Genomic DNA, 22495 nt, shown 5'->3' with positions numbered 1-22495 from the left:
ACCTCTGTAGCCTGTTCTGTCAGTCCAGTCACATAATGCAGCAAGCAAATGTGTCTGCAGGCCTAAACATCCTGCAAGGGGAGTCTCTGCACTGCTCACACTCAGTATTTCGGTCGAGACATATTCAGTTTGCGGAGATTCCGAGAGATAAGCTTTTCTGTAATCTTGACAGGGGTGATGGCTGCTTTCCCTCTGTCGTTTCTACATGACTCTTGGTTTGAAGCTGAGCCTAATGCTCACTTAATTCCAAGCCAGACAAAGAGAAGGATACAGAGGGATTCTGCTGAGGAGGTGAAAATAAGAACGACGCAAATATACAGAAAAGATCTATCTTTCTTTATCTTCAGAAGGAAGTAAGAAAGATGAAGAGGCTGTTTAGTATGCACCTCCTGCTTCGAAGATGTCCCTGCTTTTTTATCTGATGGAAAGATGTCTCTTTCTCTTTGTTTGAGAAGCCTTTCTTTCCATCTCTTGATCTTCATTCTCCATCATTTTATCATTTCTGACCTCTCTCTTTAATTCCTGAGGCAGCCAAAGCTGAACAGACAGCAATAACAGAGAACAAAACATTCTCAGTGAAACGGAGCCACACCAAATTCACCTTTCTTGTTTCTTTTTCCTGCTTCTTCCTAGCTAATCAAATAGACCACCTGCCTTTCAGTTCTTTTTCGAAGAGTGTCTCACTGCTGGAGTTTTCATATTTATTCTCTCCTCTCCCCTTTCTCCTCTCCTCTCCTCCCCATCAATCATTCCCCTTAGCATTCAGGGAGGCAGGTAGTCTGTAAAGGCTGAAGGTTCTCAGGACTGTAGACATGCTGGGGACCTTGTTTGCCGCTATTTACGTGCCCTTTTTTTTTTGACTGCGTGCATTTAAACTGTGCACACACAGCTCAAGTTCTCTGCTATTTCTGTTTCAAACATGCTCATTAGCATACAAAGGGCTCAAAGGAATGTACATGAAAGAGGGAACATGTAGTTGCATACGTTTGCCTCTGCGCCTGTCATTTTGTGTCACACACACATGACCGCAGGGATCAGTATGGATGACTCATTAACTCAGGCGCTGATATTCATGCCTGATTGATTGATATAGATAGATGGAGCGGGAGGGAAAACCTTCATCTCTTCTCCCTCACTGTTCTCCCTCCCCCGCTCCCACACGCACTTCTTTTTTTTCCTCTCTTGCTTTACCTTTTTGCTCACACTCCTGCTCTCTCTCTCTCTCTTTCTCCTCCTCTCCCTCTCTCTCTCTTTCACTCTGCCTCAGCATCTCAGAGCCACCGGCTGCAGGCAGCAATAAGGAAGCGACTGTGTTTGCACACACACACAGTGCAGAGTGGAGTCCGCACTGACGCGCAAACCCACAAAACACGCAGGAAGGAAACGGGAGCTGTGGCATGTCCAGTGGTTGCAATCTGACATGTAGTAGGAGGAGGTGCTCCGCTCGCTCTTCCATGTTCACTTCACTCCTTTAGGCACCTCCCACCCCTCCGAAGACTCACTCCCTGGTTCTGCGGTTGCTGAGGGGCTGGCAGGAATGACCCAGGAGAGCAGGAGACACAAGGAGATGCGCTAGACTGGGCTGCCAGCTGGGAGGACTATCTGATCCTTGATCCCTCCTCATCTCAACCTGACAGCTACATAGAAGACCTCTGATCTGCCCCACACATGTGTACCCATATAGGAGAGCATGGCTGTATAAACCGGGGGTCTTCATTAACCACAGTGGGAAGGACCACCACAGAGACACGCAGGTAAGAGGCAGCACAGATTTCCATCTGTATGGATGTACACAAGTGTGTCATCAGCTGTTGGTTTGATTATTTACAGAAGGTGTGTGTGTGTGTGTGTGTGTGTGTGTGTGTGTGTGTGTCTTGTTTGCGTGTGTCTGCTGTGCTGCATCGCCATTGATTAGAAGGGGCGATGGGAATGTGGATGAGTACTGTGGCAGCATGATAATGGAATATGTCTCCTGGAGGACGTGGACTGATATCCATCAGTTGTCTGGGGAATGTCAGTGGAAATGGAGGGGGTACAAATGGGGAGCGAGCAGGAGAGATTGGGAGGGGGGCAGAGAGACAGGCTGAAAGTCCATGGCATTTCATATAATTTATGTGAGTGCCATGTCCTGTGGGCTTCTGCTGTTTGGTGTGTGTGTGTGTGTGTGTGTGCCTGTGTGTGTGGGATGGGGGGGTGCGCTTTGGCTTTGGCTGTTCCTCAGTGTTCATTCTGTAATCAATATAGTCATTACACACTCCACATTAGGGCAGTTTTTGAACTTAATCTTAAGACTGATTGTTGAAGAAGAGCCATGGAGGAGTTTCCACAGGCTATGAGAAAACTACACCCTGGCGATAGATCAGTCTTATTATTAAAGATGCAACTTTCCGGCATTTCTAAGCTGCCTCTGCAGAAAAAGGAAAAGGTTGGTTTACAACCTGTACAAATGGAAAATCTCTCCCTCCAATCCTCCACTAATACACTTAGACTCATTACGCCACTATAAAAAGGTTACAGTGCTTTTCCTTCCCTGCAGATGTCAATGACATGGCCAGCAGCAGCCCCAAAGTGCATTTCAGAGATTGGCCAAGGGTGGATGTGCTTATTCAGAGGTGCCTATGGCTGAGAGAGATGAGCTGTCCAGTGCCGTTGCATGGAGCATACATCACTGGATGCAGGGGCTGTGGACCCAAGAGGAATCAAGAAAAGGAGAGCCATTACTTAGATGGTCGGGCTCCTCTGATCTCATCATGTGGCTGGGCTAGCTGGGGAGTCACAGGACATATGCAAATGTAGAGAATGAGACAGGTAGAAGCAGAAGAGGAGGAGGAGAGGACTATGTAGTATGGAGCCTTGATTTATTCTCGAGGCAGTACATCCAGCATGCCAAAAATATCAATATTTTCCATTACAAAGTGTATTTCAGAGGGGCTGGTGGCTGATTTACAGGTTGATTTTAAAGGCCATATTGCAGCATCTATCTAGATACCACTCAGCCTGACAGTACAGCCTGGCACTTCATGGAGTGGATATCTGAGGTTGATTAGACGTTCTTTGAGAGAAAATGGATGTGTAGGTTGATTGTGGGAGTTTAATGACGCTTGTAAATATGCACAGGTACCACTTGGGCTACAAGAAAAGATGGGTCCAGCTTCAGGAGTGACACTTTATAATGCCACTGTGGCTGTTAATATACGTGATGCGATCAGAGGTGCATTATAACCCTCAAATAGGCTACTTCCTTCGGTCTTGTACATTGTTTTGACACACTTAGCTATTTTACCACATCCGTCAATTTCCCTTAGTCACTGTAGAGAGCGGAACAGCTCCAAGGTTGTGGGGGCGAGAGCAAATTACTCCTCGTGGGGCCGCCTTTACTCAAGTTTTCATACTGTGAGAGGGTTCAACATCGAGGCTCTCCCTGATTGTCTTGAGCGAGACAATAGTTGTGTAGGGAAAGTAAAAAGTCGTCAAGATGTCCTAATCATGAGGCAGCCTGGCTATTATCAACTGATTTGAGACACAATCCTTGTTTTACACTCTTTGCTGCATTTTCAATGTACGAGTCAAATACATTACAAATAGCACCAGAAAGAACAGCTGAGGAGATGATTTTGACCGGGTGTGTTACAAGAATATAATGTTCTGCAGTGTCTGCCGGGGGAACTTCGCCAACATGTGGCATTAGCTGGATATCACTATATCTATAATGTCACACACTCCACTATAGCATTAGCTAACCGACTCAGATTAACCTGATGTCACTGAGTCAGTCGGTACCCGACGAGCTTAGCTGAGCTGAGACAGATTGCATTCAGGTTTGGGTCTTGATCGGTCACACTGACTCGACCAGCCTACATGACATGGTGCTTTCATGTTCTTCTAGTGGAAAATAGTGGCTCAGTTTTAATAATGATGGATCTACTAACTGCACAGGCTACTGTATGTACTGTACTGGTGTTTGTGATGCAGTTGCTGCAAAGATTTTTTAGTCCTGTGTGATGTAAAATGGATTTTTTCGCTCACCCTGCTGCCATATTCCTTCTTTATTTGCTCTTCCTCATTTGTATTTAACTGATTGGAGTTTTCTCATCTCCTCTGGTTAATCATGATGTTACACAAGGATTGCATGACAAAGACGCACAAAGTCAGTTAACTTCAATTTGTTGTTTTGTATTTTGTCCCCGGCAGCTGGATTGTTCGAGAGGAGAGACTAAAAGCAGATTGGTTCATCTTTGCTTGCTAATTACACAGAATGAAGAAAACAAAACACTTCACCATGTTTTATAACATTCAGGTAACCTTTCCCGCTTTAGCCTTGGAATCCTGGTGAAGAGGCACAGGGGAGGTTGGAGGTGATGCTAACACAGTTAACACAGTCACAACTTCTTTTACTTTACACAACGGTTGGGAACAAAACGCAAACACAGCTTTGAGAAGTTTTACTGTGTATTTGCTGATAGCAGCACATTCACTGCTATGTTAACAGTCTTGCACACAGCACCATCTCTCCCCTGCTCTTCACACCATATGTTGCTACCTCTTTAAGGAGCGTGATAATCGTACACTTCATCAAGATCATAGGATAATTTGGGGGTGTATCAACCTTAGAGATACTTCACCCAAAAAGTGTATTTTGCATTTCAAGTATTTGCAAGTAGGTGTCTTGGACTCCAAAGGCCTTTTTTTCTCCCAGCTGCATGACTTCGTTGTGCCTCTAGAATGCAGAATGAGCCAGCCACTGTAACTAAATATAGCAATTTAGCATTGCTAACAACTGCAAAACTGTCAGAAATATTAACTTTATGGTTAAGTTTTTGATCAAATCAAAGTTTAGTTGATTACTGAGTATACAATTGAATAAAGCTGACTCGGATTATACTGGATGATGTACTTGAGACTTTGTAAATGAACATCTTTGGACAGTTTTGGTGTTGTTAGCCATGAGTCGTCATCAGCATCAAGCGAAATGGATGAGCCCTTCCTCTGTTCTGCAGTTACAAGGGAAAATACTGTACATCTTCATGAGCTCAAGACGCTCATTAGTGAGTACTTGAAAGGCAAAATATACTTTTTTTGTGGTGAAGAATCATTTTAACAAATAAACTATTGTTGTTTTTGTTTTTACTGAGACAAGTGACAGCTCGGGGTAAATTCACTGCCTTATAGATTCAAAGAAAATTGGAGAGGATCTTAGGAAATGAGGCTCGTAAAGGAAGACCTGACGCAGTAAAACCTACAGAATGCACCAATTACAGTGGAGGCCATTTAAATGAAGGGAAGCAGCACACAGTACCTCAGTGTCACATCCACATTACACTGACAGTTAAGTCTCAGAGGTACGCATGATTGCGCGCTCTCACACCGACTGCCTCCCCTGCTGGAGTGGGTTTTAATTCTGATCTCTATCTGCGGTCGTGTTGGGCTAAATGATTTTCATGCCGCTTCCAGAGCTCTGCAAGATCTGAGACACAAGATTTAAAGACGAGTTAAAGAACAAGGTTGACTTTATTCTTTATCTTTATAATTATCAACACATCTGCAAATGAGAAGAGTGAGCGGCCAGTTGATGAAGAGAATCCTTCCTGCTGCAGTCCAGCAACTATTAAAAAACATATCGGTGGCATGTTTAACAGCGATGAGCCCAGGCAGCGTAGTTCAGTATTTTCAGCTGCGTACATGGTTTTATATTCCTGAGGCAGCAATGTGATGTGATGTGAGTTCCCGAGATCAAAAAGTCTGATGATCACATCATTGTAATGAAGGAATATGTCAGTCTGTGTGAGGTGAGGTGAGGTAAGGTGTGTATTTCACCTGAGAGAATACTTTTTAGTAGTAACTGTCAGCGTATTAATGATTCTGGTGTCCTCAAAGCTTTCGTCTTCGTTCTTGATCTGCAGTCAACAAAATTGTTGCACATCAAAGTCCATTAGTTGTTTTTTTTTTAGTACATCACTTTATCTTCACGAGCAGAAGGATGTTGCTAGTTGTCAAATTTTTTTCAGAGCATTTCCAAGAATAACTTGTCATGTTTTTTGTTGTTTTTTTCCCACATCTTGAGGTTTTTAAATCAACCACATTCAATGCATTAATTAATGAGCGTTCCAAGCAGATTTTTTAACTTGCAGTATAAAATGAGCTTCCTGGATTTATGTTACTAGGATTTCATACTGCTGCCTCCATCTCCTTTGAACATAAAAATGAGTTGTACAGTATGGATCATTTTCAACTAACGCTGTCCACAAATATTAATTCAAAACTAATGGATATTGGGATGTAAAAATTAATGACACAGCATTGACTGAATGAAGGAAAAACGATGACAATAGCTAAAATGCTTCGCTTGGATTTTGGATGATAAACCGTTTGGAAATTCACCTAATTTGTATTTTTTTAAAAATTGGCATTTTAAGTACCCTGTGACGGACTGGCCACCCGTCCAGGGTGCACCCTGCCTCCACCCTCCCCCCACGAGCCTTGATGGATAAGCGGTATGGAGGGTGGATGGATGGATGGATTTAAGTAATTTATGCGGGGGTAAATTCAGAGAGACGCCAACAAACACTGGACACAACAGGTTGGATGAATGAGAAATGAGAAAGTGAAAATAAGTTCAAGGACACAGCCACCATCGTTCTAACTGCCTCAGAAAAAAACCTCTCATTGTCTCTTCTATTCCAGTAATGGTTCCACAGAATTGGGGACCGGGTCATTCTACAGTACCTCAAATATTTCCTTCTGACAACGACTGGCAGCAGCCATTTAATCAGCAGGTAACTCTTGACGCAGGCGTTTATGGCGTAAAACTGACCATGTAGATCTTAACTCCATATAGTTTCCATGGAAACTGTTCTCTAAAGGAGAATTTATCTCAACAGACAGACAGATACCATCCAAGTCCTTTTTCATTTTAGCAGAGCAGCACACACCATGAACAAAATGAGAAGCAACTCAGAAAACTGTAGAATAAATCTCTCCTGCCCGCTCTCGCTCACTCTCCTGGTCACCCTTGACAACCAGCTGTTTCTGCCGCTGCTATATCTGAGGCGATCTGGCCGAGCTCAAAACCAGACCTCAGAAACGAGGGGAAAAAAAGGAAAGAAAAGAAATAAAATGCAGTAATAAGCTGGCGGTGTTAGTAGGGCGATAAATATCTGAGTAACAACATGAATATTAATTGGTCTTCTGTGCCAGTAAAATCTCAGAAACTCACGCTTGTGTTCCACAGGAGAGGAAGTACAGTGTGAAATCCTTCCTCAAACTGGCCACCATCCCAACAATATCAATTCAGAAAAAAAGGAAAAAAATAAAAATAAAACCCTGCTTTTGACACAGGATTGCATGAGAATATAACAAAACAGTGAGCCATAAAAAAATACGGATTAAAATCATTAAAATTGCGGTGACCCTGAGGGGTAAACATACTTACACTGGATGAAATTCAAAAACACAACAAACATTTGTAACAGACAGAAATAATAATGGCTGTTAAAATTATTTACCACGATTCCAATAAATGGTTGATTACGATCCTTTGGAAGTGAAGCAACAAAATCCCACAGTGCTTTAGTTTATCATTAATCACAAACAACTTTATTTTATCATTAATCACAGACAACAGCTAAACATTGCGTGTCACCATAATGCAATGCATCATGAAAAGGTTGTGGTTATTTCACATATTTACTGTGAAATCGGGTTGGTTTGAGACTCACACACACACACATTATTTTTGGACTGATGTAAGTTTGCTTCTCGCCAAAACACACACACGATCTCAGTAAAAGGACAATACAGCAAAAGATATTATTGCCAAAGAGGGTAAAACCGTCTGTCTTTTCAGCAGGATCCCGCAAAGAACTGCCATCAATATTACAGGAAGTGTAACATGGACCTTGGCGTAGGTCGGCTTTCTCCAAATGCACTTCTAGTCAACTGTCGTGTTCTCTTCGCTGTCACATTAGTTCTCCAAAAGCTTTTTAATATATTACTAACATTTCATGGTTGACCATCACACTCCTGAGTGTGTCTTTCTGCAGCCATGCAGAAAAAAGATGACTGCAGAGGTTTTCTTCAGGCTCTCTGGAGATCCCGTCTTTTTTTTTTTTTCAGCTCTTTTCTTTGGTCAACATAAAAGAAACAACCATAAATTGATGCGCTGTAAAAACAACAACAACAACAAAACAACATTTATCAAGTGAGTAGAGATGCTATTTCAGCAAAGACGAGGGGACTCTACGCCAAAGCGTGGAGAAGCCTTCGGGAGTCTCTGTCGTACAGTCGGCACTCGGTGTCCACACGTGTGGAAACCCAGAATGGACTAAATCTTTCAGTATAGTGGATCTTTCACCCAGGGAATGGGACAAGTATTTGAAAACAGATATATTTACTTAATATTTCAAAGGAATTTAATGGAATTCTCTTACTCCGCTCTCTCTCTTTCACCCTCTATCACTCCTCACTCACCATCATCACTTCTTTACCCCTCTGGATGGTGTGTTTTTACTCCTGACTTCCTTTTAACTGCTCGTGGCCCGTACCACGTTGCTCCAGCGAGCGTCAGGATCTGTTCAACCCAGATGTACGATGTCCGTTGTCTCTGTGTTGGTAGGTTTGCCAACGAAATCCAGTCTAGTCATCAAAGGTGTAAGGAGCCAGTGCAGCTGTGCCTTTAACTGGATGCCTCATTCACTCCTATGAAACTTGCTGAGTGGCACAAGTAATCGGGGAAGTCTACCTCCAATTATCGGCTGGTCTTGGTTGTGTGGTTCATAGGGGGAGCGCACACGAGCCAGCTGAGCCAGTTTAGCCTCCGGCCGACATGAGCGAGGATAAAATCATTTAATCTTGCTTCTCTTCACAACTTTCAGAAATGTTATCACATCAAACGCATCAAATTATGATAGTTTAATAAGTCATTTCCTCAAGGCACTAACCCTCAAAAAAACATGTCCACCATTTACAGCTGCTTCTTTCAATGTTAGCGTACGGAAAAAAAAATACTTTCGAGTCACAGAAACACGTGAATGTTGCCATACTTGTGACGCCATGGTTTCGCCAATGTCTAAAATTTGCTTTATTCTTACGATGCCATATTTTGAAGATTGTGTTATATTTTGATCCGGCACACAAATCGGAATTGTTTCAAACGCTCAAAAGCTGTTCCTGTTGGACTTGAACCTGCAACAATTTCAGGCCTGTACGAACCCAAAGGCCTCTCCCTGCCACTGATGTGTCAAAGCTGTTTGATTCCTGTTCTAAAGCAACAGGCCTGTATTATCTTTTTGTGTTGCTTTAATTTCAAAGCTGAGTGTGTCACTTTATTTCATTTACTACTGGTGATATGTTGCGTCTGCCGGTGAGGGGCTGGGGCCCTCTTGCGTCGGGCCCCAACGCTGACGGATTTCATGCCAGTTGTTCATTTTGATTTGTCCTAGCATGGTGACTAGAAAGAAGGGTGAAGGCAAGACGTCTCGGTGCTCACGTTCTACTCATAAATCACTCCTCCACCCCAGGGTGGAGGTAATATTAGAGACTCTTGGACCCATGAAGCCCCTGAATACATTTATAAGTTCTTCTTAGTTCATGTTAAGTTCACAGAGGGAAAGTGAGGCAGTGGTTTCTTTATTTTATTCTATTTTTTTTATTTTTTGTACCCAAAAGCAACATCTGAACCTTCAGATGAACCACAAAAATTGGAAGCTGTTTCTGGCTTCCTCCTTCTCCATTATCCAATGTCCATTAAAAATCAAATACAATACAGAAAGAGAAGGGGGGGAAATCCCTTTTTTTAAAGGATATTCGGAAAATGAAAAAATTTTGATCAAGATGAAATAGAAGGGATCTATTCCTCACATCTGATGCAAGTCAGAGAAACAGACTGAGACAAGGAAAAAGAGAAGTAAAGTTGAAGATGATTGATGATCCTTTTTCTCTTTTTTTTTTTCCTCCCGCAGAGGCAGAGAACAATCTCCTAGAAGTGGTGGTAGATTGTGAAGGCATATTTCGAGTATTTTGAAAAAAGCTTTAAGAAAATGCATCTTTTCACTGTCATAACAACAACAACAACAACAACGACGACCTGTTTCTCTTCAGGCAAGGCTGGAGATTTAAGAAGCCTCATCAGATAGTCTCACTGGGGGCTTCCCTGAGGACACAATCACTAATAACCATCATCACTGAATGTGGAGCATTCACTAACAAGCTCTCGGAAACATGATTGCTTCCCCCTTAAACCACATAAAGCTCCGTGGAGTGGAGCCATCACATCAGTCCGAGTGCCACGTGGCTCTTTAAGCTCAAGCAGCCCTGCTTTTTGTCTCACAAGGCATATTTTTGAGACATTTTTAGAAGTATTTTCCGTCTAGTTTTCCAACTGAAGCCCGTGAGTTAATAGAAATCTGTGTTGGGAAGATCAAACAGTTGCAGTATCTGTTATATAAACAGCAACATGATGAGCAGAGGAGTTTCTCAGCAGCAGTTCTGTACTATGTTCTATTTTTAACGTTACAAACCATCGCTGATGCATGAAACTGAACCATTTATGTCCACAAAAAAAAATCATGTTGCACACAAACAGCTCAATTGTTATTTCTTCCCATCATAGTTTTACACGGATGCCAAGTCATGAAAGAAAGAAAAAAAACAACACGTCAGTTTGTACAGTGCACCTGAACAAAAGCCCCGTTAAGCTGCTGTCCAGTCCATTTATAGGATTTTTACAGTAGTCACTCATCCTCACGACCATCACCATCGTCGCGGCCTGCTCCTCACTGATATTTTCACCCGCTTCGCTCGAGAACAAGGTTCTACTTCTGTTCTTGCTCCCGACACTTGAACCTGACGTGTACTTTCCCCTGAGTTCTGGGCTGCGTATGGAATACCGTGCACGTCGAGACCAGACACATGCGCCTCAAAGTCAAAGGTAACATTCTGTCAGGTGATGCTCGTGCTCGGATACAGACAGACGGAGATCCTAATGTTGATGACACACCAGCTCTTCCTGTAGTTTTAATCCTATTTCAGAAATGTTTTGATTCACATTTTTATTGCTATCATGATGCTAGTGAAGAACAAAAATTTCAATCTAAGTATTGAACTTTATTTTTTATCTGGTATGAACTGTGGGCCAGGGATGCAAAGACTCGCTGTACTCATAAGGACAAAAAAGCTCGTCGATAATTGAATGTCAGGATGAAGACTGATCTAATTATTGTGTGCAGGAAACGTAAACACAGGCAGACCTGCTAGAGACGTCAGACTGACCTTTGGTGACTGGGAGCTAGCTAGCATGCAACCCACCCTGCAGTGCTGCTGCAGACAATGAGAATGAGGTATAGCTCATCCCAGCACTGCGAGCGGGCTAGACGTCGCGCTAACGCAGTTGGATGTGGCTCAACTATGATAACTCAGGTCAGATACGGTGGGCCGTGGCTGAGTTTAGGCCGCCACTCTCACAGCAAGTCAATTCAGTCATTTAAGTGCCAAATGTGGGCTGGGAGAGGAACACATTGTGACCAAACATCTTGGAAGGATAGTAACAATTACACATCAACAGAGGATATGATGCTAACCTTGCATGAATGTTATTGGCTCTTTCAAATCATAAAATGACAGCAGTTGCTCTGCTGTTTTAATCACCATGAATGATCGAGTGGAGCCGGAGATGGCGGCACAATCATCTGGAACATTGAAGTTTCTCTTTTACATGAATGAAATGGAGACATGTCGTCTTTGTGTACAGAATCCATGATGCATGTGTGAGTGAAACAAATCACACTTCACAGATTATGTTGAGAAAAAAAAAAGATTTATGAATGAGATGGGGCACGGGTCACAATCTCTGTTCCTCACACACGCCACCAGAATGAAAACAGTGATTAAATGTGACCCGATTTTACATCATTGGATCTGCATTTTCAATCAGGCTTGATGACACGGACTACTTTTAATTTTTAATATACGGACAGATTTGAGACTGCATACACCAGGTCTTGTGGGTTAAAACGAGTTGTTTTACTGCATGAACTGGTAACTGACATACAGTGCGTAAAACAACATATGTATGCATATAAATGAACTCATTATTCTGTGAGCCAAACAGTATTAGAGATGTTTTACATCATTCCTGGGTTGGCTGGGACCTATTTCCTGTGTGGCAGCTGTCAAATGTAGGAAAGCCTTTAAAAATGAGCTGATTACTTTTCCACATGTATCCAGCATGTTCAATTACACTAGATTATGTATTATAATGCAAAGCAGATAAAAATGGAGTCTCAATACACTGCAAATTTAGTCAAGACTGTACAATTCTCTGGCAGATTAAAATGTATTTTGCATAAAGAGCTGCTGTTAAATCAACATATTCATGTACAAGCTTGAGCTACAGCTCAACATAACACACTGATTTGCTGCTGAACTCAAATATGTCACTTTGTTTTAATCACACTGATTGCTTGTATAAGATAAATGAAAACCACAGAGGCAGTTTTCATATTTTCTTGCAGACTGTTTTAGGTTTCACTCACACTTGGCCAGGTCCGAAGCACGATTCTTCCCGGCTGCGCTCATATTGCTTCAGGCAGGCCCGGGCCTGAGCGTGCTCACGTCATTGCTGAGCTGGACACTTGAGCCTGACATTTGGTCAGGAATCCCAGGGGTCAGGTTTGATTTCATTGGGTCACAGTAGCAGGACAGTGTATGTCAGGCTGTGCTGTACAAACCAGAACACACAAGCAAAGGTGACAGGTTTGCTTGCTCAAACTTGCATGCTACGTGGTTACATTGAGTAAATGACAGGCGAAAAGACGAACTGCACATAAAATCATTCTTGCAGTCTTCATCATGCTGCAGCATTGATCATCTGGAATCTTAAGAATGAATGAGAGGCAGATTATTTTGTCCATAGCATAATACCACTAGAGTATATTCATTAAGTCCAATGAGCTGCTGGCTTACTTCATGTTCAATGCAGTGCTCTTCCAGCTGAGCCAGGGTGAAGAACGTGCACAATGCCTACGGCCCTTTAGTACCCAATATGTGGCCTTTCTTGCTCAAAAAAATCAGTACATGGTGAAAATAACATTACCAGTAGACCTTTAAATATCAATTTTACTTAGTCACTTTTGGCATATTGTCATTGACTTACATTAATTTCCTTGTGATTTATAGTAACACACAACTAAGCCCGAAACTTAAACTTCAACCACCAAAGCAAAAATTGCACTTTCACCAACTGGGAGTAAGGCTTTAATACTCTAGTCGACATGTAGTTCCAATTAAATGATCTTAAGACTGGTCCCTGAAAACTGGCTTATGCTGCATACACACAAACACACACACACACATAAAGATGCTACACTGACACTGCGATTGTGAGGGGGTACATCCATTCTCCTCAGAGAAGACCCATTTAAATTCTTAATGGATTTTAGACTCTTAGAGGAAAATAGAGGAGTAGCATTACGGGATATTTCCTTCCCCTCCCACCTCCACATTTCTATAACCCTGAGGGAAGAATGCTGCCCGGTATCAGCATTTAATGTGATTTGACACACTAAATGTGATGTTTTACAGAACATGTCCTTATGTAAAAAGCACTCCGCCACGCATGAATGACGATCTATCCATCCATCCATCTATCTATCTACATTTGTTGTTTTTGAAGACTAAAACACAATTCAAACTCATCTTCTACGTCCCCAGAAGCTGAAAAAGCCAGCAACACTGTTTTTACTTATCACTCAATGGTAGATGTCTAACAACCACACAGAATATTTGCATTTTTAGCAGTCCCCCCCCCCCCCCCCCCCAATTTTGTTTGTCCTGTGTGCACAAGGCCAGATGTGTACATGTACGCTGGTGATGCACTCCTGTCCATGCTTTAACTGTGCTCCTCAGATTTATAATTTATTAGGAAAAAAGTGCAATAATGCACCTGCAAATGGAAGAGAGAAGATGATTTGGCTCGTAAACATGGTTAGTTTTACAAATATAACACAAAAGGAAAAAATACAATTGCAAAGATGAGAAATTTAAGCATTGAATGTGTATTTGCGAGGCATCAAGGATACGCACAGTTGTGCTTGAGGATATTTAAACTGAATTTTGATTCTATTCTTATGCGCAATGTTTTGTTTATGGACAAGCTTGAAAGAAATGGGAGGGATTTCCTCAAGTCTCGTGTTTCACAGAGATGTGAGACAGTTTAGGTGGACCGGAATTCATCTGAGACACTATGAAGGAACTGTACGTGTCTGGTTCTACAGCACATACACTGAACTAAAGATTAGCCTCGGAGCTAACGTTACAGCCATACGACATAAAGATGTTGTTGTACACTATCCTAGTAATTTCCCTGCAGGGAAGTTTTCTTCAACAATACAACATTTTTCTGGACTAAATTTTGGTTAACCAAATTAGCTTTTCAGTTGTAGGGTTTCTTTGACACGGGTGGCAAGGAGTGAGGTCAGGGGTCCAATTCAAACTGCCAAGGTCACTCGATCCTTCACTCTGCATTGTACTCCAGTGTCTTAGAGTCAATATTGTCATTTCCAATTAACTAAAAAAACTCGACTTAACCAGTATCATTCTAATCAATTTGTTCTGACCTTATCTTTCTTCTGACATTTGGTGTTCTTGTGCTGCCGTTGAGACGGCAGCACAAACACACACAAACTTAGAGCCACAGTGATTCATGCAGCATTTAGGTTTATCCTTTTCTGACATTTCCTCTCCTCTGACATAGCTGGGTGCCTTTTAAGTTTGATGTATAAAAACTGAATCGCCATCAATCTCGTCCGGAAATTTTAGAGCATCTAACTGATAGTGGTTTGCACAGCTGAGGGCTGCCTACCACAGAAATGAAGCTCTCCTCCGGTTAATTAATGGTCTGCAGGTAACGTGGGTGGCTTGGTCTCCAGCAGCAGGCAGCAGGGGAGCACATTCTACGGTGAAGGACTGTAATGAAGGGCACTTAGACCGCCTGCCAGGAGATCACAGCCATGATTAAAAGCCACCAAGAGTTTCTTCTGACTTAAACAGATTCATAGCAAAAACATTGTTGCTGTCCAAGATTGATCCAAGATACCACAACCATCCTATTCCTCCATCATATAGTGCTGGTATCTGTACTCTCAAGAGGTGTACACACACACACACACACACATAGGCAACACACTACCGATAAGCACATGTTTGCTTCTAATCTCTACAGCGACGATGAAGAATATTTCTCTGAGGAGTGTATCTGTGATAAATTGAGCTTTGCCCGGCCTTTTATAATTCAGCGACTGTCTCCAAGGTGAAAAGTCTGGATTCAAACAAATCCTCTGCAAATGGCATGTCATTTCTCTCAGGGATACAGTTAGCAGTAGTTCTGTAAATTATATTTCAGTGTGCACATCTTCCTGACAAATATGCTGACAATACACAGCACAACAAATAGAATGGAACATTAGTAATGCCCTCACTAATGAATGCAAAAGTCTAAATAAGACAATATTCAGCAAAAGCCTGCTGGGACATGAGAATATAAAACCTTGATTTGAATGAGTAAACTGTAATCAGTTTTTGGAGTTTGCAGCAGTACACACACACCCCACCCTGACTGAAGCGGCTGCAATCTGCAGTTTTTTCCTCTAAACACAATGGGATTAATTATGTAATTAATTATCTAGTATTGCCAATAAGCCAAAAAATACCCTATGTGAGTACCACTTGCACACAATGTTGCTATAACGTATTTATAGTAAAATGAAAATAATATGGATGGGGCTGCACGGTGGTGCAGTGGTCAGCACTGTGGCCTCTCAGCAAGAAGGTTCCGGGTTCGAGTCCCAGCTCGGGCGCGGGATCTTTCTGTGTGGAGTCTCCATGTTCTCCCTGTTCCTGTGTGGGTTCTCTCTGGTACTCCAGCTTCCTCCCACAGTCCAAAGCCATCAAGAGAGGACGAGGCTGATTGATACTCTAAATTGACTGTAGGTGTGACTGTGAGTGTGAATGGTTGTCTGTCTCTATGTGTTGGCCCTGTGATGGACTGGTGACCTGTCCAGGGTGAAGCCCGCCTCTCGCCCGTAGATACTGGGATAGGCTCCAGCCCCTCCCCCCGCGACCCTTACTAGTAAGGAATAAGCAGAAAATGACGATGGATGGATGGAAATTATTCATGAATATACTTTCCATCCTGATTTACATTCGCATTTTTAAGTCCTAACATTCAGAACTGAGAGTCTCCACATTAACCAGCTATAATCTGATGAATTTAATAAAGCTTACAGGCATATTGTGTCAACTTTGTCAAAGCCTACTGTTCATTTGACTCTGATTATATTGATTTATTACATTTATTGCCTGTGCCAGCTAACTAGGAAGGGGGAATGTGTTCATTTCACCTCAGGTGTGTTGTTTCTTTTCTCTAAGCCCAACCGGCAAAGTTTTAAGTGGTAGAATTGGGCTGAAACTTAGTAGGCACACAAGCATGTTAGTTCTTGTGCAGCTAGCCAGATTTTTAGGCGATGGGGTGCATTCATCTCTCAACATATGTGATACTTTGTGAAAACTTTCTATGTCTGTGCACAAATAAACCTGAGAATTGTTATCCAATACTGCTCTGAATGATCTGGAGTTGAAGTGCATTAAAATCAGATCTCTAAGAATCCCGAAAGTATTAATTTCAGCATGCGATGTTCAAAATTAGAGAGGCTTTCTTGGAAACTGCAGTCAAGAAAACTATCCTCGCAGCTTTCCCGGAGATTTCCATCATGTCAGTTTTTTACCTGTTCGATCATAACAATCCTGTTGCAACTGGGAAAATTCCTTCTGCTGATTATGTGATACCGATATGATCAAAAGATCCAGAACAACAGGGACGTCCTTGAAGCTCACCAGGAAGAGCGCACAGCACAGCAGCTGAGGGGGTTTCATGCAGCGGCAGCCTGCACACAAGTCCCTCCCTCTGGCTTTCCTGTTGCTCTGCACTCTGTATCTGTCAAATAAAGTAGAAATGCCTAAAGATAAAGATATTTTCATCTGACCACAGATAGATCATTGTGTCCTTCATATCATACATGATATATGATACATGATATATATCATATATCATGTGTCATACTTGTGTGCACGTGCTTCCTGTTCCCTCCAACAAAGTTAATGGAGATACAGATGATGTCTCCCTCATTTAAATGTCTGAGTATCGTGACAAATTACAAACATTTGTGAGAATTAATTTTGCCGTCCATCTTCAATGGGAAGGTGACGATCACGTTTTTCCTCATTAATCAGTGTGCATATTGTGACGGGCTTTAGCACAGTTTTTTAATATTATCTTTCTGCATTTGAATAAGCTTTGTGTGGAAGTGTTTGCTTGTGCTATTTCACTTGGCTGCAAGACAAATTTCAGTATTTAAAGAGCTACTATACACTGGCATGGCAGTGGTCTGTAAGGGTTCCTGGGAGCTGGAGAGATCACATGCGCTCAACTCAAAGCGTGGAAGACTGAGAAGACGGCTGCTCTTTAATGGCTCGCAGCCCAGTCGCAGCTCTGTTTGTCCATCTGGTGTTGTGATATTTATGAAATTTATTTAAAATTCCTTGACAAGAATGTCAGTTTATCTTTTTAATTGTTGTTGGCGTTACTTCCTGTTATTACTCTGCACATTTTTGGTTTCAGACTATCAGAGCGTGTGAACAGTTTCCGTGGGCAAAGGTGTGCTCCCAGCTGTAATCTCACACACACCTGGCTAGTCTCTCAGTTTCGTCAGTGTGACAGACAGTAAATCAGCCCGGCCCCTGCAGGAACCCCAGAGCTCAGCTGCACGTCTTACCCAGCCCCTCGTACCTAATACCTTCCTGCAGGCTCTCCTCTCCTCTCCTTCCCGTTTTGTGAACATGTGGATGAAGACAGCTAAGTGTATCCTCAAAAATACTAGTCTTCCTCCCCTTCCAGTGCTTTACAAAAAGTCCAGAGTGTCATTTTGATCATTTAAGATGTAAGAGTAGATAACAAACATACCTTCCATCCAGTGGGAACACTTTCAGCTTCTCTGAAAAGAGGATTTGGAATGCAGCTCCTCTGGTAGTCTTTTGTCACAACATCAGGGAAAAGCTGACACACATTCCTTGTGTTTCTGCTGGATTCTGATGTGTATCTCTTACCAGATGATGCTCGTGTTTGTGTGTGTGTGTGTGTGTTAAGTGGATTGCTGTCTGAGCCGGATGCAGCGCCTGGTTTGACAAAAGCTTCCAGCTTCAGACAGACAGATGTTCCTCTTCAGATAGCGATCTCTGCATAGAACATGGCTGCGAGAACAAAGCTGTCTCCTGCGATTATGCTCCCGCTCCAGCCTGAACCTGGGGAATACTTAATGCACGACGCAGTCAAGACCTAGCTGATTGGAGCCACACTGAGTTAAATGATTAATGCATTTATGACAGTTGCTATATTTATATCCGACACAGTAGCTGTTTGAAGATGATGAAAAGGCAAAAATAAATAAATAAATAAAAATCTGAGCAGAGTCACCAACTTGTTTGCCTTGTTTTTGCTGCAAGTTTCAAAGCCCACTGAGATAAATGAGTGGGGGATATGGCAGCTGGCAGAGTGGAGGCTGTTTTTGAAAAGAGAAACTTCAGAGCAACATTTAATCTCCACCTCCTTACCTAAATTATCCCCGGCAGCTGGAAGAGGAGGACCTGAGCAGGTGATTACCAAAGGCAGGATGTGACTGAAGCATAGATAAGGTTCCGTTGTCCAAATAAATGTCACTACGGTTAGACAAGTAGAACAAAAACACACAAAACACAAAGAGTTTTCATCATTATTCATTGACGGGGAGCTTCAGGGAGTTTGAGTGACGATTGCTTGAAGGGGGGAAAATGGGGGATTTCTTTTTAGGCTCCCAAGCCGGCTGCTACACAGCGATGCGTGGAGGAAGCAGCCTTAATGTGACTAACTGCCGGAGGTTTTGGTGCTCAAAGGCAAGGCTAAGCTGTGACGGAAATGCAATAAGAACAAACAATCTCATTGGGGAGAGAAAACCTATTTGTCGGAGGATGTAGTGTATACCCCTAATCTAAGCCATTGCTCAAACAAAATGCTTGAAACTAAAGGCATATTTATACAGTGATGCTAAAAATGTCCTGTCTTTTAAAAGGAGCCATGCATCTAAAAACCTACAATGGTATTCTGTATTCATATATCATTATATAATTCTGTGTATCACGTGTACTGTGAATAAATTACCACATTTTTTGAATGGAGCAAATTTAAAAGCTTATTTAAACATTGATATTTTGAAGAAGGCAGCAGAACAGCATTCTTGATTTAACTGGATTTCATTGTTGCATGAATTTATGGAGCACTGGATTGATGTATGAGAACTACTGAGTTGTTTTATTTCCCAAAATATGGATCACTTGCCCTAATTTTGAGTAGAAATTGCTTTACAAAAGTCAGTGCTGTTCATAACGAGTAGGAGATGAAGTGCAGGAAGAGATTTCTTTAGTTGCTGTTTTTCTTCGCTTTGTATTCCAGACTTTAAACAGAATAATGGAACATATTTACTTCTCTGAAGAAGGTAATGTGCACCGCCCGTCTGTTAGCAGGAGAACACACAAAGTTGTTGATAGGTTTGACATTTGGTAGGATGATAGAACTTTGAGGAAGTCTACTGGACGTGAAACGATCTGATAGGATGAAATAACATTGTAAAGAAGGAAGCAGGTACTTTTAGAGTCCCTTCTAATCTTTCAATAATTGACAGATGACCCAGTTTGTTTGGCCTCCTGGGCTTACTGAGCCCTCAAGGGGATGCAGCTTAAAAAAAAAAAAACAAGGATGTGTGTGAACAAGGATGTTGTTAAGTTACCTTCCAAAAAGCCTGCAGAAACCTACAGACAAAACTCCTGCTAGCTTGTAAAACTTAGCTCTGGAGTTTAAACCTATTGCAGTGTTCATTCAACACTGTACAAAGAGACAACGCCAGATCCTGTTGTAGGTCCAGATAGATAATTCACATTAATGGGATTGATCATAACCAGGAAAAATGTCACAGTATTACCAAAAACCAATGTACTTCATGACCTCTTTGAGGCGCTTCTCTTTTAAACTATAGCGTGGTACTCAGCTAAATGTCACTGTCTGATGTGCGGAGGATCCAAACGCACCAAAATAAACCAAAACTATTCAAGCAAGCTAAATCTAAAAAGGGAAACTAGCAAAACACTGGGAGGCCAATGACTAACGAACGAGAGGATCTGACAAGAAGTGAAATGGACAACCACATTAAAGTAGGAGTTCAACTAATGACACAACAAGAAACAGGTGGGAGAAGACGAGGGCAGCGAACGATCTGATTGGTTAAGAGACACGAGGGACAAGGCTGTGATTGATAGAGGTTAATTAATGGACAAGACGCAGGTGGTTCACTGAAAAAAGTCGGGAACCGGACAAAGAGAGGAAGTGTAAAGGGGACAAAGACACAGGAGGGAAGTGCCACAAAATAAAACAGGAACTGACTGATGAAACAATGCAAAAGCTACAACACAAGAAAACAATGATGTTCAACCAGAATCCAAAACTAAAGGTTTACACAGTCCACTGCCAAAATAGACCACATCCTCTTTTGGAACAGAAAGTTAGTCAGTTTTATAATTTCATAATGGATGATGGATGTCCCACAATGCAATGTAGAAAGTAAATGGAGTCAGACCTCAAACCTGGAAACAAGTAGTTGTGATAAAAGAGGGGTGGTCTTGGAAACTCTCTCTCATGATCTCTCTGTTCTCAGCAATGACTCCATATTTTAAAGACAAGTCATTCCATGTAGAAAAGATTTGCAGTCATAGACAGTCCATGAGGATGTTTTAATGTGGTGTGTGTATGTGTGAGTGTGGTGGTGGGGGGGGTTCTCAACCTGTACTGCTGCCACTAATCAATGTTCACTTCAACCTTCAGTATATCCTGCAGAATCCCCTGCATGACTGCGTTCCCTCTCTGGATACGTCAGTACAACTCTGGTCTGTGACTCTACTTGTTCAGACGGGAGGTGAGATTTCTTGGTTCAAGTGAGAGGTGAGCTGTAGTGGTCTAATGCAGGTGATTTTAATGACCCTGGTTTTATGGAGCTTCATAAAGTATGGTATAATGATTCCTGACAGGAATGCTGAGCAGGCAAAAGGATACGGTGCACAGCGTCATTCCCCCAACCGCGCACACACACACACACACACACACTTCCTCCCTTCCTAATCACAGCCCTCATCAGCTCCTCCCATTTCTTCACGTCTCACTGCAAATTTATGGTTCCTACTGAATGCAGGCCGAGCTGTTTTGCATATTACCCATCAACCCCTGTGGACAGCACCATATATCATCACACTTGCTCAGTGGTTTGAATCTGGGTGAACAGGTGAGAGAGGGGGAGGCTGAGTCGACTCTTACCTGAACAGCCTTGGACTGTAAATCAGTGAGAATAGAGAAACTAACAGAGATTAGAAGGCTTTTCTAATTCAAACTGATGCTAAAGGATCCAATTGTGCGTTAAGACACATCATTTAATCTAATGAGAGAAAAAAAAGTACAGCCCAATCTGCTGTTTTGATTAAACTTCTGGCTGGCTCTCTGACAAGATATTTTCTGAAGTCAAGGACACAACGGCACATCTAATAGGAAAAAATGTGCGTTTAGTAAGAGGCATTCATTAAAGACAAACATACAGAGCTAATCGAACAATTAAATCAGCGTTACACTGCCTGAGTCTTAACCTGCGTGAATTAAAAAAACAGCAACAGTTGATCTTTCCTCCTGTAATCAAAAGGCTCATCTGTCAAACCGTTTTATTTTGGAATTTTCTGTGAGTCATTAAGTGCGTCAGCATGTGGAGATCTCTTCAGACTCATCAGCCATTCAGGAGACGCCGTATCGTTGAATTGCCTGAGATGGAAAGTGGAGTTCTCTTAACACGGTTGTGACCTCATTTACACAGTTCTGTACATCTAATTACTGCAGCTGATTTGCAAATATGGCAGCAAAAGTGAATTAGTTCAATCGAAGTAAATTATTGCAGTTTGTTTTAAACAATTTAAAACACATCTGCGCATAGTGTGCCTAACTTGAAATGAATTAAACCAAAACTGCATGGACCTCCTGCCGCTATCAGCTGTCATGGTTACAAATTGTGATATAGTTTGTGTTTATCACGGTCATTTTACAACTATGTCCTAATAAGGTAAAAAGTATCGATTGAGTACAACTTAGGTTTTCATAATTAAAAGAGGCAAACTATAGAGAATTGAGATCCATCCATCCATCGTCATCTTCCGCTTATTCCTTACAAGTAAGGGTCGCGGGGGGGCTGGAGCCTATCCCAGCATCTACGGGCGAGAGGCAGGGTTCACCCTGGACAGGTCACCAGTCCATCACAGGACCAACACATAGAGACAGACAATCATTCACACTCACAGTCACACCTACAGTCAATTTAGAGTATCAATCAGC

The 22495-nt window shown here is 42.1% G+C and overlaps 1 protein-coding gene across 1 annotated transcript in view; it reads left to right on the top strand.

Moving 5' to 3' along the window:
* The first annotated feature begins 1187 nt into the window (after positions 1 to 1187).
* The window catches only part of frmpd3 (FERM and PDZ domain containing 3), an 83410-nt gene continuing 62102 nt past the window's right edge, over positions 1188 to 22495 (top strand). Inside the window, exon 1 of the mRNA XM_086221386.1 lies at positions 1188 to 1754. The gene's annotated coding sequence lies outside the window, so the exon portion shown is untranslated. The remainder of the gene's footprint in view (positions 1755 to 22495) is intronic.

Source organism: Aulostomus chinensis, chromosome 13 (genome assembly GCF_037954235.1).
Source record: "Aulostomus chinensis isolate RoL2024-O1b breed Wild chromosome 13, RoL_Achi_v1.0, whole genome shotgun sequence".
NCBI classification, from domain to species: Eukaryota; Metazoa; Chordata; class Actinopteri; order Syngnathiformes; family Aulostomidae; genus Aulostomus; species Aulostomus chinensis.
Note: the sequence above shows the minus strand (reverse complement) of the source record. Positions and strands in the feature narration are given on the sequence as shown.